This window comes from Sorex araneus, chromosome 4 (assembly GCF_027595985.1).
Source record: "Sorex araneus isolate mSorAra2 chromosome 4, mSorAra2.pri, whole genome shotgun sequence".
In the NCBI taxonomy this organism is placed as follows: domain Eukaryota; kingdom Metazoa; phylum Chordata; class Mammalia; order Eulipotyphla; family Soricidae; genus Sorex; species Sorex araneus.
In genome coordinates, this window is record NC_073305.1 from 151,226,755 (window position 1) to 151,245,863 (window position 19,109).

The window sequence follows — 19,109 nt, forward strand, 5'->3', positions numbered from 1 at the left end:
CTGCCATTAGGTGAGTGTGGGTTGGTACTGAGGTAATGAAATTTTAATAGGATAACAGTGCATCCTCAGAGTAGGGAAGTTGGAGTTAATCAGGATGAGAGTAATGGTAAATGAAATTTAAAATATATGTAATAAGATACTAGATCACAGAGATTCTTGTGGGTCAATTGTTGTAACAATTTCATTTTTAATTTTCAATTAGTTGAAAATGGATTGGAGCAGTAGAATAGCGGGTAGGGCGTTTGCCTTGCATGCAGCTGACCCGGGTTCGATTCCTTCATCCCTCTCAGAGATCCCAGCAAGCTACCAAGAGTATCGCGCCTGCTTGGCAGTGCCTGGCAAGCTCCCCGTGGAGTATTGATATACCAAAAATAGTAACAAGTCTCACAATGGAGATGTTACTGGTGCCTGCTCAAGCAAATGGATGAACAATGGGATGACAGTGCTACAGTGCTACAGCTAGTTGAAAATATGTTGAATTATTTTTATTAAAAAACAGATACAAAATGTTTTGGGCTGCTGTGGTGAGAGAAGATTTAAGGGGGAGGAAGCAAGGAGGAAGCGCAGCCTGAAAAACAACAGAAGCTGTAGTTCTTTCTGCAGTAGGGTTTTCATCCCCACATGTATCTTTAGACAATTCTCATACATGCTGACATCTTTCTGTTTCTGGATCTGAAAACTACAGTAGAAACAAAAAGGACCAGATGTTCCATCTAGAACTGTCCCTCAACAAATGTGGAAGAGAGTTGGTGCATAAACACTCATCTTCTCCTCAGGATTATTCTGCATTTTGATCCATCCAGTGTCTTTGTGGGTGCCCGGAAGAACTGAGCTCTGGGAGCCCCCTCCAGTGTGTTGTGTATTAATGCAACTTCATCAATTTTCCCAGAGCGTTTCACTTGCAATCTCCTCAGGCTAGATGAGATCATTTTCTGAGTGTCATCTTCGGAAGGAATCCAAATTAAGAAGACTGCTGCAGAAGAGCAAGATTATAGTATTATAATTTGGACTGATTTATATTTTTAAAGTGGTGCTGATTTTATGCCAAATATACTCTAAAGAGGAGCTAAATACATTTGCTAACATATTCAGTGTGTGAGCTGTAAGAGAAAAAGGATTTCGGATGATTCTAAAATTTGGTCTGACCAACATAAAGGTAAAAGTTGAAATCAAAGTACAGCTCATCTGAAAGAGACAGTGTGAAATAGTAACTAATAAAATTAAAACTATTTAAACGAGCGCCATTTGCTGAAAAGACCTTCTTTCATAGTATACTATAAGCAGTGTTGCTTTGTGCTAAATATCAAGTGACATTAAATGTGTAGAAACTTGACTGTACTTTCTAGAAAGTCTAATCCATGAGTATATTGTGTTTGTTTTTACGGAACACCTCCCCCCACTTTAGTTTCTATAAATTTTAGTAAATCATAATATTCACAGTGCAATTTTTCTAGGTTTGTTCTTCTGGAGAATACTTACATAAAATTATAATAAGTATTCAAATTTCAAAATAAGACCTAATATCCAGTATATAATTCCTTCAACTCGGTTTTTTCTTTCTTTGGGTTTCTTTCTTTGGGGGGGTCACACCCAGCTATGTACAGGGGTTACTCCTGGCTCTGCATTCAGAAATTGCTCCTGGCGGTGCTCAGGGAACCATATAGGATGCTGGGAATCAAACCCCGGTTGGCTGCTGCAAGACAAACGTCCTACCCGCTGTACTATGGCTCCAGCCCCAAACTCTGTTTTTCCTTGAAGAGTGCTCTCATAATTTAATTAGGTAATAAGTAGTAGTATAATTCCTCTAATTCTGTACTTCTTGTGGGTACTATTCAATTTTATAAAATTTTAGAAGTAGTTTATATTATATATAATACACATGCCTGATCTTTTTATAGGATTATGTTGACTCTTTAAATCAATTTGGGGAGAATTTATGTTTATAATTATGAACTTTCTAATCAAGAGAATTTTAAAATTGGGAAAATTACAATACATTTTCATAGTCATTAGAATAATCAGGCAAATAAGTAAAGTCACAATGTTATTGGAGAGAATTGCTGAAGCAGAATTCCAGAATGGGCAAGAACAAAGAAGTCCTGTGCTCACATGGCAGCATTGACCATGGCTAGAAGTATTCCAATTCATCACTATAATAGTAGAAAATGAGGAAGAAAAATGATTAGTTATGAGGTACGTGGGGTTGGAGCGATAGCATAGTGGGTAGGGCGTTTGCCTTGCGGCGGATGCGGGTTCTATTTCTCTGTCCCTCTTGGAGAGCCTGGCAAGCTACCGAGAGTATCTCGCCACATGGCAGAGCCTGGTAAGCTACCCATGGCATATTGATATGCCAAAAACAGTAACAAAAAGTCTCACAATGGAGAGCAATGGGATGACAGTGAGACAGTGATACAGTGAGGTACGTTGTGGAGAGCCTCCACAGGACCGCATGCTTCGTAAACAACACCTGTTGTTAATTTCACCGTGCTTTAAAAACAGGATGTCCTGTCACGCCCACAAGGTGTAAGAAAACAGGATGTCCTGTCATGCCCACAAGGTGTAACTAGCCTATCAGCTGCAGACACTTGGGCGTAAACAAGCAGCGAGAGGTATATAAGGAGGGAAGCTGCCTAGCTAGTGGGTTCCCCTCTGGTTCCTCTTCCCTCGTCTGTCCTCTTTTCTGTTTGCATGAGAAGGTTTCTTAATCGCTGCAAGAAGAATCTCCGGGTTGCGTGTTATTTTACAGTACGTGAGCAAATTTGTGAGGATGAAACCATGTGGACATTATTCATTGTTTCAGCTCAGGGAAATACTGATTGATCTAAGGATTAGAGAAAATTCTCTTGTGCTGTTTGATTTTAAAGGAGAATTCTTCTAGAGGAGCATCATTTGAGATGGTTTTTGGTTTAAGATAATGATTTTGTTTGTCTTTGAAAGTTTGAGACAAGACCACGCATGTAGCTCAGAGGTACAACACTAACGTTGCATGTGCAAGACAATGGGCTCAATCCCAACACCACAAACACCAAACAAATAAGTAGAAGTGTGAAAAAATATATATCTGGAAAAGGCTACACTACACTACAGTAGTGAATGAATACAATGGTGTCTGAGAAAGACCTAGATGTAGAATTTATTCTACATCCTGCACATTCTTAGAATTAGTCTAATTATTTGCCAGGATAATAATACATGCCAAAGAGTAATATGTAAGACTGTAATTCAATATAGAGGTTGAAGGAAAAATGAATTTTTTCCCTTAAAATTATCAGGAAAACATACCGTTTTTGCTTATAAATTTTGAAATTGGTATTTTTTACTTTAAACTATTATTTTCTATTATGAAAATCCCATGCCATGAATTCAATTTTTATACTCCTCTGGCTTTTTGTCTCCTCTGAGGCATCTGAAACCAAGGTTGAGTGAATTTTTCATGTTTTCTGCAAAAAAGAGAGGAAAACATGTGAGTTAGTTGGTGGCGTGTTTGTTATTGTCTTAAAAAAATTATTGTAAATTCTGGAAAGAGTGTACAGTGAGCAGGGCATTAGCTTTGCACATAGCCTACCCAGGTTCAATCCCAGGTACCAGATATTGTTCCTGAGTGCAGAGCTAGGAGTAAGAAAAAAAATCACTGCAATTGAGATAACATGGTTACAAGAGTGTATATGTTGTGCAAACTCCTGAACCTTCACCACCACCGAAGTGCCATACCCTCAACCACAGTCTTTGTGTTATTTCTAATCCTCCTCATCCCCCCTCACTGTGTTTCTTCCCCCCAATTACTTAGTAACCTCAGTTCTATAATTTACATCTTTATCATTTGATGCTGTCTATTCTTACTTTTTTTATTCCATTGTTTTGTTTCTTTTGCTACCACATGTTGAGTGAGATCATTCAATGTTTGTTCTTCTCCCATTGAATTATTTCACTTAACATAATGGCAGTCTAGTTCTACCCACATTGTACCGAAAAGCAAGGTTTCATTTTTCTAATAGCTACAGATTATTTCATTGTGCTTATATCACAACTTTTGTATTCATTTATCTATCACTGAACATTTGGGTTATTTTTATATGCTGACTATTTTTCTTAGCACTGCAATGAAAATAAGTGTGCATGTATGCATCTTCTGTGTCCAGGTTTTTGTTTATTTGAGATAGATGCCAATGAATGGGATAACCTGAACCATATGGTAACTTTCTTTTGTCCTAGTTTTGCTTATTTTCCCTCTAGTAATTTTATTTTTAATTTTTTAGAAGTCGGCGGGCTGGAGTGATAATGCAGAAGGTAGAGCGTTCGCCTTGCACGCGGCCAAACCGGGTTCGATTCTTCTGCCCCTCTCGGAGAGCCTGGCAAGCTATGGAGAGTATCTCACCCCCACAGCAGAGCCTGGCAAGCTACCCATGGTGTATTCTATATGCCAAAATGGAGACATGCCCGCTTGAGCAAATCGATGAGCAATGGGATAACAGTGAAAATGACAGTGAAGAAGTTGGCATACTATTTCCAGAGGCTGAATCAGATGACAGTACCACCACCAACGAATGAAGGTTCATCTTTAACTACATCACTGCCAAAACTTTTTCATCTTTTTGGCATATGCCGCTCTGATTGTTGTGAGATGATATCTCATCATCACTTCGACTTGTAATTTTGACTCCCTCAAAATATGTCATGGTGAACACTTTTTCACATGCCTACTGGCTATTCATGCCTCTTTTTGGTGGAAGCTTCTGTTTATCTCATTTCTCCATTTGGAGGGGTTATTGGTTTCTTTGTTGTTAGCTTTCTGAGTGCTTTATGTATCTCAAGTATTTGCCCTTTATCTGAAATATGATGTGCAAATATTTTCTCAGATGCAAGGTTTGCAGTTTTTGTCACTGGGTATGCTGTAGTTTATGGTTGTTTCTATCTTGAGGTTTGTTATCATTTTGGAGGGGTGAGGGTGAAGCAAGATAGTTTTCACTAAAGCTTATTTAGAAATATGTGAAGGAAGAGGAAGAGAGAAGTGTGTTTTTGAGAGCGAGCAGGGCTTCTGCAGAGTGAACATAAGCAAGCAAAGTAACAGAGACAAGCATGAGAGATGCGTGTTTAAGGGAGAGCTTAGGCTTGAAGAGCAAGTTCCCATCATTATTTTGTTTTTATCATGAATGAATATTGAATCTAGTCAGAAGTTTCCTTTGTAACAATTGCTGTGATCATATAATTTTTACCTTTCCTTCTGTTATTTTTTGCATATATTGAACCGCTCTTGCTTCCTTGCTGTGAGTTCTGCTTGCTCATTGTATACGACTTGTTCAATACATTGGTGCAGCTAATGGAATTTTTATCAAGGCTCTCTGCATCAAAGTTTACTATGAATGTTGGTCTGATAGCACACTGGATAGGGCTCCATCCATCTTGGAGAGTCCTGCAAACTACCGAGGGTATTCTGCCTGCACAGCAGAGCCTGACAAGCTCCCCGTGGTGTATTCGATATGCCAAAAACAGTAACAAGTCACACAGTGGAGATGTTACTGGTGCCTGCTTGAGTAAATCGATGAACAATGGGAAGACAGTGCTATAGTGCATGTATCTCCTTTATACTACACAGTTTTGTTTTTTGCTGTTGTGTGTGCTCACTGTTGGCTATAGGAAATAATCTTCACTCACTATACTTACAGTCAGCTTGCAGTTTATCTGGACTTTTCCCACCAAGAATACCCTACCTTATAGAAGTTCACACTGAAATTTTTATTGCTACATATCTATTCATTTTATATGTTCATGACATTTTTCCTCTTAAACTTAGAATTTTATTTCCAAAATTTTAATTTAATATGTGAGCTAGTTTTGCTGCACTCCCAATTCTGCCATATTTAGTAAGGTTGGAAAAGTATCTTGAGTTTGTCTGAATATTAATTTTCAATGAAAGCATATATTATTTTATTTTATCAAGTAGTAATATTATTTATGCTTACACATATTTTTCTGCTTATAATACAGAATTTGAAACAGATACTTTTCTCAATCCAAGTGTTAAATTTGAAGAGTTAATTCCAGGGTGCCAGAATTTTTAATTAGTGACAGTTGTAGGTACTATTAACAAGGTGCCCAAAGCAAACACCTGTTGGAATGGTAGGCCCTAGTGTGCTTGATATGAATGAACTATTTTGGTGGTCATTGAGCAAAGATAGTAAAATGAGGTGGAAGCCACAGGTATGAACAGGGAGAGACTGGGAAGTGAGAGCTGATGCACAAAAACTTGAGGACAGGATGAGTGACAATACCAAACTGAGAAACACATGGAAAAATAATAGGAAACTGAGATGAATCAAAGAAAGAGAATAGATGAAAGAACCCTGAGAACTAAGTTCATTTATTTAATAAGAAACAAACCCAGTGGGATAGAGGGCACAAAAAAATACAGAAGCTCAGTTTATCAGAACCAGAGAGCTTGGAATATTCCTTATGAATTGTGGCAAATGCTTTGGGGCATATGTCTGACGTGAAATTCTAGTCAGTATCATGTGGTTTACAAGACCATGAGAATGAACCATGGGTTTGTGCATGACACTGATTGATTCATGAACATAAGTATGGATGCTTTTCTACTTCTAACAGGTTATTTATATATTGTTCAGTTTACAATGACTAAAGCTTTCTTCGATGAAATAAGCAACATCTTGTCTTTTCAAGATTGTGTTTTCTCTAATCAGAGGCATCCAACTGAACATATGCTATCAGTTTCCATTTCCTCCCATACTGTTTTCTGAAAAAAGTGGAGGAAAGTGAGGAGCAAGAAAATTAAATTTTCCCCAATGTTCCATTCTCATTTCATTTCATCATATTTGACAATGAAGGAAATTCCCCATCCTAAGTATTTTCTCCATCCTAACTGATTTCCCCCCTTTTATTTTACAGGCTTTAATATATAGGCTTTGGAGTGTCACAGAGCAGAGGCCTACCTGTGCCAGACACCAGTTTGGCACATGTACTCTTCAGCTGTCAACTGGTTCACAAAATTCACACATTCCTTTCCACCATCCCAGTTGTGATGTACATGAGCTGCCAAACCTATAGCAGAGTAAGTTTGGATAAGCACCAATTCGAAACATCAGACCTAAAATCAATTATGTAGGATATGGAAAAATGAATAGGTTTCACACTTATATAATTTGCTCTAACCAAGATCAAGATCTGTAGAATCCAAATACTTAAAAAATTTATGCATAAGACATGTATGATTTTAGGTACATGCAATATTTAAAAATCTTTAATTTGAAAGAAATACTTGAAAAATAGTTGGGAAAACTTTTAAAAACAAGTAATTAATCTTGATAAAGCTGCTAAAATTTTAGTGAAAAAATAATTTACTATTTTTTGACATTACCATTGATAACAATTACTAATTACAATTAGTAATAACAATAATAAATGACAATTAATATTCTTTTTTAAAAAAATGCTTATGCTATAGTTTTATTGTTTTAGTCACACCAATAGAATTTCTCATGGAAAGGAAGTACAATCTAGGGTGATTGTTGCTTTTGTACCTTGATGTCTTCATTTTTCCATGACTTAAAATGAACAGTTTGATTGTATAACTGAGATTTTAACCTGAAAGCTTTGTAACTTTCCACATGGTGAATCAATAAAAGAATTAAAAAATAAATAAATAAATAATAAAAAATAAAAAATAAATGAACAGTTTGGGACCTGCAGCTAGCTACTCTTATCTAAGTATAAAGTTGTCACTTAAAAGTAATATAAGTAATCTATCTTAAAGCAATCGTTCTTGTTTTGCCTCCTTCTTTGGACTCCACAGTAGAAGTCTTTGCTTACAGGGCTTTTCTTCCTCTCTGCCTCCTGATTGACACAGGTGTTTCTCCAAGTGACCCTGCACAGCATGCTACGTTCCCCGTGGGGAACTGTGAGTATCATAAACATCTATGACTTCAAGGCAGCATTGTTTGTTTTTTTGAGGGGGTGGGTACACCCAGCAGTGCTTAAAGTTCCTCCTGAGCATCATCAGGAGTGCTTAGGGGACCATGTGGGATATTCATTCTGGGGATCGAATTCGGGTCTGTCTCATGCAAGGCATGATCCACTGTGCTATGTCTTTGGTCTCCAAACCTTGCTATATTACGACAGAACTTTGAACTGAGACTGTAACGAAGATGGGCTAAAGAAGAGATGTGTTGGGACAGTGGCCGCAAGGCAAACGCCTTATCTGCTGTGTTGTCGCTACAACCATGCCAGCACTGGCTGCTTTTGTTCTTTTGAATGTGTGCCAGTCTCTGGTGTGAGATGATATTTCATTGTTGTTTTGATTTGCATCTCCCTGATGACTAGTGATGTGGAGCATTTTTTCATGTGCATTTTGGCCATTTGTATTTCTTTTTTGAGGAAACTTCTGTTCATTTCTTCTCCCCATTTTTTCTTGTACAATTCTACCAGTGTCTTGAATATCCTGAATATTAATCCCTTATCAGATGTTCTTTCACTGTTGGTGGGAATGCCAACTGGTCCAGACTTTCTGGAAAACAATATGGACAGTCCTTCAAAAACTAGAAATTGACCCTCCATATGACCTCACAATATGACTTATGGGAATATATCCCAAGGATGCAAAAAAGCACAGTAGAAATGACATCTGTATCTATATGTATATTGCAACATTGTTCACAATAGCCAACATCTGGAAGCAACCCAAGTGCCCTAGAACAGATGACTGTTAAAGAAACTTCGGTACATCTACACAATGGAATACTATGCAGCTGTTAGGAGAGATGAAGTCATGAAATTTGCCTACAAATGGATAGACATGTAAAGTATCATGTTAAGTAAATTGAGTCAGAAATAGAGGGACAGACATAGAAGGATTGCATTTATATGTGAAGTATAGAATAACATAACATGAGGCTGACACTCAAGGACAGTAGATACAAGGGCCAGGAGGATTGCTCCATAGCTGGAAACCTGCTTTATAAGCAGAGGAGAGAAGGCAGATGGAATAAAGAAGGTATCACTAAGAAAATGATGGCTGGAGGAACCATTTGGGATAGGAGATGCATGCAAAAAGTAGATAATGGACCAAACATGATGACTTCTCAGTGTCTGTGTTGCAAGCCATAATGCCCAAAAGTAGAGAGAGAGTATGGGGAATATTGTCTGCCTTGGAGGCAGGGGGAGGGTAGGAAAGGGGGGGTATACTGGGCATATTGGTCGGGGGAATGTGCACTGGTGGAGAGATGGGTGTTTGATCATTGTGTGATTGTAACCCAAACATGAAAGCTTGTCATTATCTCACAGTGATTCAATAAAATTTTTTAAAAAACACCAAAATAAAAAGAATGAGTTTTGTAAAACACATTTTTAATTCACAAAATGTGCCAATTACATGAGAAATCTATGGAGAACTTTCAACAAATACTACCTTAAAAATGATTGTTTCAAATATCTAATGATGTTAAAAATCTTTTTCAAAAGGAGAAACCTCTATACTCATAAAGCTAGCTATGCAGTTTATAATTTTAATATTCTTCCTCCTTGGATCTCTTTACAGAGCTTGGATTTAAAGAAATCTTACATATTTGAAACCAACTATAAGATACATGCCACTTTTCTACTCTTTCTTTTAAGAAATTTTGTGTAATAAAGTTTTCTGAATTTCTTCACCATCATGATGAATCCCTGCTAAATTAAGTCTTATTTAATTTTAAAGTATACTACTCTGAACATATTTTAGGTATAACCTAAATAAATAACCTATAGAAGAGAAGAATGGAGTAGAACTTCTACTTTTTTGCAATATTCATAGGCATTCCAACTTATTTAAATATTTTTGAAGACTTTCCGATTTTAAGAATCAATTATCACTGACGTCTTTAAGTTATAAATTCTGTGATATCATGACTAATTTGTCCTGCAGTTTTTGTACTTTCAAATAAAGATCTAGATGTTTTTTCTGAAAAGTGAATCTTAGATTCACCTTTTCTTAGATATTTTAAAAAAATATATCAGATTACAAAGACAAGGTAAATTATTTTTCCAAGTCCCAAAGAAAATAAAAATTTAGTAGGGAAATTTTATATAAATGAGTACAACCCATTCATTAAAATGTGAACAGAACAGAGAATAAGATCTTATGCATTTGGGTCAGAAGTGCCCGTCAGGTTTGCCTTGATGAATGCTGATTGGCCATAGTGGGTCAATACCAGAATCTACTTTCTTAAAGACCTTTCTCACTTAAAATTCCTACAATAACATATTTGGATTTCTAAAGTTCCATGTGCTATGGTGTAAAAAACATCTGCCTGGGGGTGGCTGGGGGAGACAGCTTTCCCCATGGGCCACCCCCTGATTCGAGGGGGACGGTCCCTGGCCCCTCACCCAGCCGGAGCGGCCGAGGCCATCGGGCAGACGGCGGAGGAAATGAGGGCCATGCTGGTTGCTCGATCAGTTGTCATTTATTCCATTCTCCTCTGTCTCTCTCTCCACTTCTCTCCTGGCTCTCCATCTCTCCCTGGATCTCGCCCCCCATCCCACTCTTACAGCCTAGTTAAATCCCCCCAGCATGAGGGGGTTGGGGCGTACACATAGGTGTGGTCACGATCAATAGGGGTAAGGTTCCTTTCCCTCAGGGGATGCTTCTCCTAGGACTGATTCTTTTTCAGCTGGAGGATCCACCCAAGGGCGGAGTCCCATGAGTGTGTTTCTCTTCTCCTCATCCAGCAAACACATAAGCATTCATAATATTAATTATTTTGTATGGACACAATAAGAAATGCATTAAGCTTATAGAATTGCTTTCTTGAGGCCATCTCGATCTCAGACTACAGTGCTCAGACCAGATTAGTCTTTCTTATCCCTAGCAGGGTCCAAGTCTCGTCGTTACTTTTGGATCATGACAGCATTTGTCCATGACCAAGCTCTTAATTTATAGTTAAGAATTTGGCACTTTGGCCAGGCCCATATTGATACTAGGGTAGCACATAACTCACTGCTTGCCCTGGGTCCGTCCCATCCCTCATCGGGACCCGGCTTTTAGGGTGCTAGGAACTGAGGGCAACTGAGGCTTAAGTGGATTAAGCGGATGCCTGGGAGGGAATAATATTTGAGGCCAATTAAATCCCAAGTTACAAAAGCATAATATTGTCTTCTTGTGCCTATACAAAAAGGACATTGCTTTAAAGTAAATTATTCAAAAAACATAAGGAGAGGAGAAAGGCAGTATCAACTTATAATATAAGTGCAGTGTCCTAGAAAGGTCTGACTTTACAAATTAACAGAGTCAGATTAGGGGGAAAGCTGATTAACTGTTTGGGGAAGAGAGCATAGAGAAGTGGATACAGCTAAACAAAGGGATGGGAGTGACTCGGGAGCACTTTGATGGGTGTGACAAGCTAAGCTCCTTGTGGCAAAAGGGGGAAAGGACAAAGCAATGTCATCCTAAACTATGCTTCTGTCAACTTTGTTAAGTAAAAAATATATCAATTTGCTTTTATTCAAACTGTAGTGGCATGTTAGGGTCATGCTACCACATGACTTTATCATGTAGAAGATCACCATGTATACATGTATCATGTACATGTATGTATGTACTTTATCCCACTTACTTTATCATGTAGGAGATCACCATGTATACATGTATTATGTACATGTATGTATATATTTTGTATATTGCTCAGAAGAAATTAGTCTAGTCTACAGAAAAATCCAACTTCTTGGGAGCAGTGCTTTACTGTCATATCAATAAATACTTGTTAAATGTTTAACAAATTCATATCAAATGCTCTAGTATATGATTATCTTGAGGAATAATATAAAATTTTTTTCATTAGAAATAGAAATTCCCAGAACCATTTAGAGAGTAAAAAGGATGAGGTAAATCAGTATTGGTGAAAGATAGAACGTGAAAATGAAGAAATCAGTGTTAGTGGAAGAACATGTTCAAGGAAAGAGAAGACATGTGAGGAAGAACAACTGCATTTTACCTCTTAATTCAGATCTAATGTTTTAGAATTACATTTTTATTGTGATTTATTTTTTTGGGGGGCACGTTACTCTCTCTGCAATTACTTTGCCTACTGTCATTTGTATTCTCAAACAGCATTTTTATCTGACTGTTCTTTTCTATATATCCCATCTGTACCAAACTACAGGAACCATGCTTATCTCTTCAGTACTTGAGCCCTTATAGTCCCAGCATCTAACCGACCTATCATCTTACTCAGTGATGTTTTAATTATTTGCTTTTTGGTGGGGCTTGAGGTTGAGCCACACCGGTCTGTGCTTAGGGTTTATTCCTGATTCTGTGCTCAGAGATCATTTCTGGCAGTGCTCAGTGGACCATACGTGGTGCTGGGGATCAAAACCAGGTCATTCGCAGATAAGGTAAGTGACTTGCTCTAGTACTATCACTACAGTTCTTACTTAAGTGATCACTTTAGAATTGAATTTTTTTAATTTTATGGATTACAAACCAAATAGCGTTAAGATTAGGAGTCCAGGACACTGAGACTTGTACAGAGTGAATGATTTGCCTAGCCAGAGAAATGAAAGACTATGAAAAACTCGGCATTCATTGTAAAAGTGCATCCTCTAACCCCATTTTTAGGATTGTCTTTCTTGGATGTCCACGATTAATTGAAAATATTGGTATTAACTTTGTGTAAGCTTGCAAAATACTATGATTCATGTTTGGCTTGGTAGAGATAGTTTGCAATTTAAGAAAGATGCACTTTTTTCCCAGAGTCTGAATAATTCCTTCTAAGACCGTGTTTTGGATTTTACATAGACAGACATAAACAAATTCATTCTAGAGAATCAGTAGACTTTTATTCTCAGATACTAGAGTATATTTAGGAACTGATGCAATATATTTAGAAGCATCTCTGTCCTAATTCTTTTTTATTAGTAGCTGGAATAGTTCCAAGAACGATGCACTAAAAGTCAGCATTTCATTAAGATGAACTTAAGAGCAAATTATATTTTTGTGTAGCTCTGGGAAGGGCTAGCTGAGATATATTTATAGACAGAATTAAAAGAAGATACACCTTCTTTGATGACTGCACTGGTTTAAGCTTAAACTGATTCCTGAGAACAACCAACAGTTGTGGTCATGGAATCACTACTGGGACTTAAAAATTCATAAGGACACTATGTCCCAACCAGACTAATGTTCTTTTTTGTCTTTCTACTTAATGACAGTCAAGATCAAGGTCTTATACATGCATATTTTTTTAAAAAAGCATTCTAGGGGCTGGAGCAATAGTACAGAGGGTAGGGCGGGTTTGATTCCCAGCATCCCATATGGTTCTCTGAGCATGGCCATGGGTGATTCTTGAGTGCAGAGCCAGGAGTAACCCCTGTACATTGCCAGGTATGACCCAAGAAGAAAAAAAGCATTTTATATGTCATTGAATAGTTCTTACTAGCCTCATTGGGGGCTCTTTCAGTGTCAGGGGAACAAAGCCCATTGTTGTTACTGTTTTTGGCATATCGAATACACCACAGGTAGCTTACCAGGCTCTGCTGTGTAGGGGGATACTCTGCCTAGCTTGCCGGGCTATCCGAGAGGAATGAAGGCTTTTAGGGTGGCCTCTAATTGCCCTTACAGTTGTGTCCCCATGGTTCACATCATATTTGAATCTCATCAAATATGGTGCAGTAATTATGGAAAGTGGGCATTGTTTTATGATGTGTCCGGAAATTAGCCTGGAGCGTAGTGGTGGCTGGATAGTGGAGGCAGTGGAGGTTGGCTAATGAGGTATTTATCTGACCCCAGTAGGGTGGGGTAGTCTGGGTCTGATCCCTGGGGCATCAGAGATTAGGGGAAGCAGGCAGAGGATCTCTGTTTCTGGGTCCTGTTGAGCCTGGAGACCAAGGTCACAATGTTCTGCTTTACCTGGTTCTGTGAAGCTTCACTCATGCATGAGGTTTGGCCTGAGTGTCTGGAAAGTGGCCTGGAGCATGGCGGTGGCTGGGTTGTAGAGGTAGTCAGTCTCACAAAGACAATGTTCACACACACACACAAAAAAAACCCTAGTCCCTGATGTTCCATTTGCTCTCAAAGGAACGAACATCTCCGAATGCAGCAGCTATGTGTACCTGAGACGAGAACTCAACAACTCAACGTGAGGAACGACTTGGCAACAGAACTGCGCAGGAGTAAGAGAGCAGTGTGGAACGCCTTCAAGAGTGTCAAAGAAGTGGTTAAGAGGACAAAGAACCTCTGGCCCCGGGCACATCTTTTCAACTCCACCGTTCTTTCTGCACTAACATATGCCTTAGAGACCTGGGCCCTACAAAAACAGAATGAGAACGCTATTCGGGTATCCCAAAGAGAACGAGAAAGAGCTATGCTTGGAATACCACATTCTACTCAAGTGAGAGAAGGAATCCGGAGTTCTGATTTTTGTCGATGATCAAGAATCAGGGATGCTGTCTCATTTGCCAAGGCATCAAAAATCAGATGGGCCGGACACATAATGCGATTTTGAGATAACCGCTGGACTAGAGATGTTACCGACCAGATTCCACGGGACATCAAAAGACCGAGTGGCCACCCACCTATGAAATGGTCAGACTTCTTCATCAAAACCCTGAGTGAGTGGTTTGAGGCTTTTCGTGTTCCTGGAGCAAGCAGATACCATTGGGCTACACTAGGAAGTGACAGGAACGAATGGAGACATTACTGGCTCCTGCTCGAGCAAATGGAAGATCAATGGGATGACAAGTGACAAATGACAATTTACAAGTTCTTACTAGTTTGCATATTTTCAGGAAAAAAAATGTAGAAAAGGAACTCTATAGCATTCTTTTTTGCCCATATCCTATTAGAAATTCTGAAAGTAAACTTACAAAGTCTAGGTTATTTCTTTTTTAAAGTTTACTGTCCAAATTTTTAATTTGTAAGAGCATCTTGGGTGATTTGCAGAAACAGGAGAACAAAGAATATATATCTGCAGAAAGTTAATGAATTATAATATGGGGAATAGCATTTAAAGATCTCAATCTAGCTCTGCAATGTCTCTCCAAGAATTATCTGTGAAGTCTTTTTGGAGATTTTCCTGTTTATAAACTTAAACAATTTCATCTATATTTTCAAGAGCTAGGAAAAAAAGAGAAATTTTAAAATATATTTTGAGCTTTGGCAAAAATATTGCTGGACCATATATATAATTTTGGAATAGGTTACTTTTCCTCTCAGGAAGAACAAAAATGTTGGGCAGTTCTTAGTAATTGGTGATACAAGTGGGGTTAAGGGAAGTAGCACAGTATTGGAAAGGAAGAGACCAAGGTCTTATTTCATAAATGTTGTTCATCTTCCCCGATGAAGCTTAGGCAGTAGTTTACCAGAATGAGTTTGTCTAATGGAGTTCATGTCACTAACTGCCTGACCCGGCTCCATACAGTGTCAAGGATCTTCAAGCAGATTTTCTTTTTCTTTTTGAGTCACACTCGGCCATGCACCGGGGTTACTCCTGGCTCTGCACTCAGGAATTACTCCTGGTGGTTCTCAGGGGACCATATGGGATGCTGGGATTTGAACCCAGGTCGGCCGAGTGCAAGGCAAACACCTTACCCGCTGTGCTATCGCTCCAGCCTCAGAAGCAGATTTTCAAAAGCCTGCTTTGACTGCTACATCTGGAAGTACAGCTGCTGCAGAGACGGAAACATCTTTGAAACTGGTACAAGTGGAAAAGGAAAAAAATCAAACTCAATTTTATTTTTATTGCCATAGAATTTTTTTTTCTAAAGTTTTGACAAGGTGCCAAGTAGGTATTAATTTAAACTAAAACCCAAACACCCAATGCCATGATATGAGCTTCTATAGTCTGATATAGATTCTGAAATTCATCATGTAAATATGGTTAGATAATCCAGAAATCATAAATTTGAAATGACAATGAGGTTGTAAGGAGTTTGTCAATAGCTTAAAATCATCCCAAGTGAACATTCATGCTTTTGATGTAAATGCATTAAAATAGAAAAACCCAGGAAAATAATTGAACATGGTTAAATATTTTTTCTAATCTTGAAAACATTTATTTAATCTACTCTTATTTTTTTTAACTTTTAGGTTTTTTTTTTTCAATTTATTAATCTTTGAAGCATTGCCTTAGAAACAAAACCACTTAACTTTTGAGGATTATTTTCATGATATAGAATTTGATTATGTGAGTCACTTGACCCGTGCTGACATGAAATGTTATAGTCCAGGCATCTGCCATAAGACAAAGCATAAATGATCCTTAAGTCATCATTGCCAAAATTAACAAGTTCTAGGCACAATATGCAGGGTGAGTAACAATAGCAATGGCAAAAGCATTCGCCACTAACAAGTAAAGCCTTTAAACACGAAGCCTGTCCCTATCCTGTTAACATGCCCTTGGCAACTTTTAACTTCATTGTCAAATTCAAATACACTTAATTGCTAATTCTAATTATCATTAAATACCGCTCATAGCTATTGTACTTTTTGTTTATATACTTCTTTCATTTGCAAATCCAATTTACACCCACAAAATCCCTCCGAAGTATATTATTTTGTTTTGCATGTACTAGTCGGCTCAGGGCTGCCATAACAAAATGCAACAGATTGGATGACTTAAACAACAGAAATATATTTTCTCACAGTTCTGGAGACCAGAAGTCTAAGATCAAGGAACCAACCGGGTTGATTCCTGATGAGAGCTCTCTTCCTGGGCTTGCAAAGGACTGTGTTCCCACTGTGTTCCCATATGACCTCTGCTCTGTGGAGCTGAGCAAAGACAGCACTCTGGTGATTCTTCCTCTTCTTATAAGGACAACAGTCCTATGGGATAGGGCTCTAGTGCTTTGAGCTCACTTAACCTTAATTGCCTCCTTAAAGACACTCGTTCCAAATATGGTCATATTTATGAATAGGACTTCAACTTAATGAACTTGGCGTGTGGGCCAGGGAGGGGACAGTTCAGTTTGTAGGAGCAGGTTCTGGAGATAAAACAAGACAATGAAACATGGAAGATTAGAGCTAGAACAGGTAAAGAGCCAGTGTTTGCTTCCAAATTAAAAAATTTCATTCCTATAATGAGAAAATAAAACCCCCCTGGTGTGACCCTGATAGCTTCCAGCACTGTTTATTGGGCTCAAGCAGTGTCCCACGGTGGGCTGAGGACTGAGAATTCAGGTCCTTTAGGCTGAGTATCACTGTGAGTAACCCTGGGATGTTCCTCGAGCATTTCTGGGAGATCCCCAGTTTAAAGAAAAATACAATTTTGCATGCTTATGTAAAGACTTGTGCGTTTTCATATACTTCAAAGGTCTAATTGAAAAAACTGATCATAAGAGCACTTAATCTTTAGAAATATTTATAAAAGAGAGAAAATCTACATAATGGTCATAAAAGCTAAGAATATAAAACAAAACCAAAAAAGAATAAATATGCATAAAAACACAAAAAGTCTGTAAGTCAGAATTAATAGGATGTATAAATTTTTTAAAGTATAGGAGAAAATGGAAGGAGTTTTAAGATGCCTATGTCAGAAGGGAGATACTTTTCTTAATAAAAACATTAATTAATTTCTTATAAAAACATTCATAATGTTTTGATTAGTAATTTTCTTAATCTTTCTAAATTTCTTATAAATTTTCTTTATAAACTAATTACAACAATACAGTATTTTAAAAACATGAACAAAGGACGCTAATTTAAATTCACAGTAAATATATAGAAAAACAAAAACAACTCCTCCTTTAATGAGAGGCAATTTAAATTACAATGAAACCTTATTTTCTCCTATTGAACTGATAAAGATGAGAATTATTAGCAAAGGCAATAAAACATTACTCTTTGTCACACAATTAGTAAAGGTAATCATTATAACTTATAGATATCTATGAGTTAGCATTTATAAAAATGCAGTAATTAAGACTCTATAATCCAAACTATCTATATTTGAGAATTGAAGTCCATAAACAATCACATAAATAAGAAAATTTTCATGGCTCCCCAGGTCAATATAGAATAATTTACTAAAGCTTTGATAATAAAATTCCCTCCATTCTGAATGAATTAAATAGAAATAAATTTTCTCATTGTTCTTGATGTTGAAAGTCTGTAAGTATATGATCAAGAGGTCTGTGACTCCATCTCTTCTGAGGTTTCTCTTCTGGACCTGCAGATGGCCGCCTTTTTGCTTTGTGCCAACATGGTTTTATCTCTCTTCACCCCTGGTTGCTCTGAGTATACTAGTCTATTTTTTTTTCTTATAAGGGTAGCAGTCAGCCTAGATTAGGGTCCATCCTAGTTGCTTGCCTTTAACTTGCTCTTCAAGGCTTTGTCTTTAAACATAGTCATATTCTGAGTACTGGAAGGTAGGACTTCAGTATATGCATTTGGGAAGCATATGAGTCAATCTATAAGAGCTTAAAAGAGAAAAGTATCAGTAGCATATTTGGTTAATATAGGATGTTCATATAGTTTAATTTATGTCATTAAAGTTCATTCACTAGATCTGTATTTTTAAAAAGAAGTAAAAAGCAGATTCAAAGAAATATGTACATATATAACATTTTATTTGTTTTGAACTAACTCTGGGCTGGAGCGATAGCACAGCGGATAGGGCGTTTGCCTTGCACGTGGCTGACCTGGGTTTGATTCCTCCATCCCTCTTGGAGAGCCCGGCAAGCTACCAAGAGTATCCCGCCTGCACGGCAGAGCCTGGCAAGCTCCTCGTGGTGTATTTGATATGCCAAAAACAGTAACAACAAGTCTCACAATGGAGACATTACTGGTGCCCGCTTGAGCAAATCGATAAGCAATGGGATGACAGTGATACAGTGATACAGAACTAACTCATCTGTTGAAAAGAGCATATGGTTATATATGCATACAATTTATGGAATGAAATACAGACAGGTTCAGTGTAAAGCTGGGATATGAACTTTAAAAGTGATATTCTGACCATGAGTTTTACATCAGAGAAAGTTCTTCTGAATTTCTTGAAACCTTTATGATGAAGATGTGTTACTTCAAAACTTTAAATATATGGCAGGCACTTTTTTTTCTTATTTTTTTACATTACTTTTTTTTAAAAAATGTTATAAGTTAGTTCACAATGTTTGATTACATTCAATAT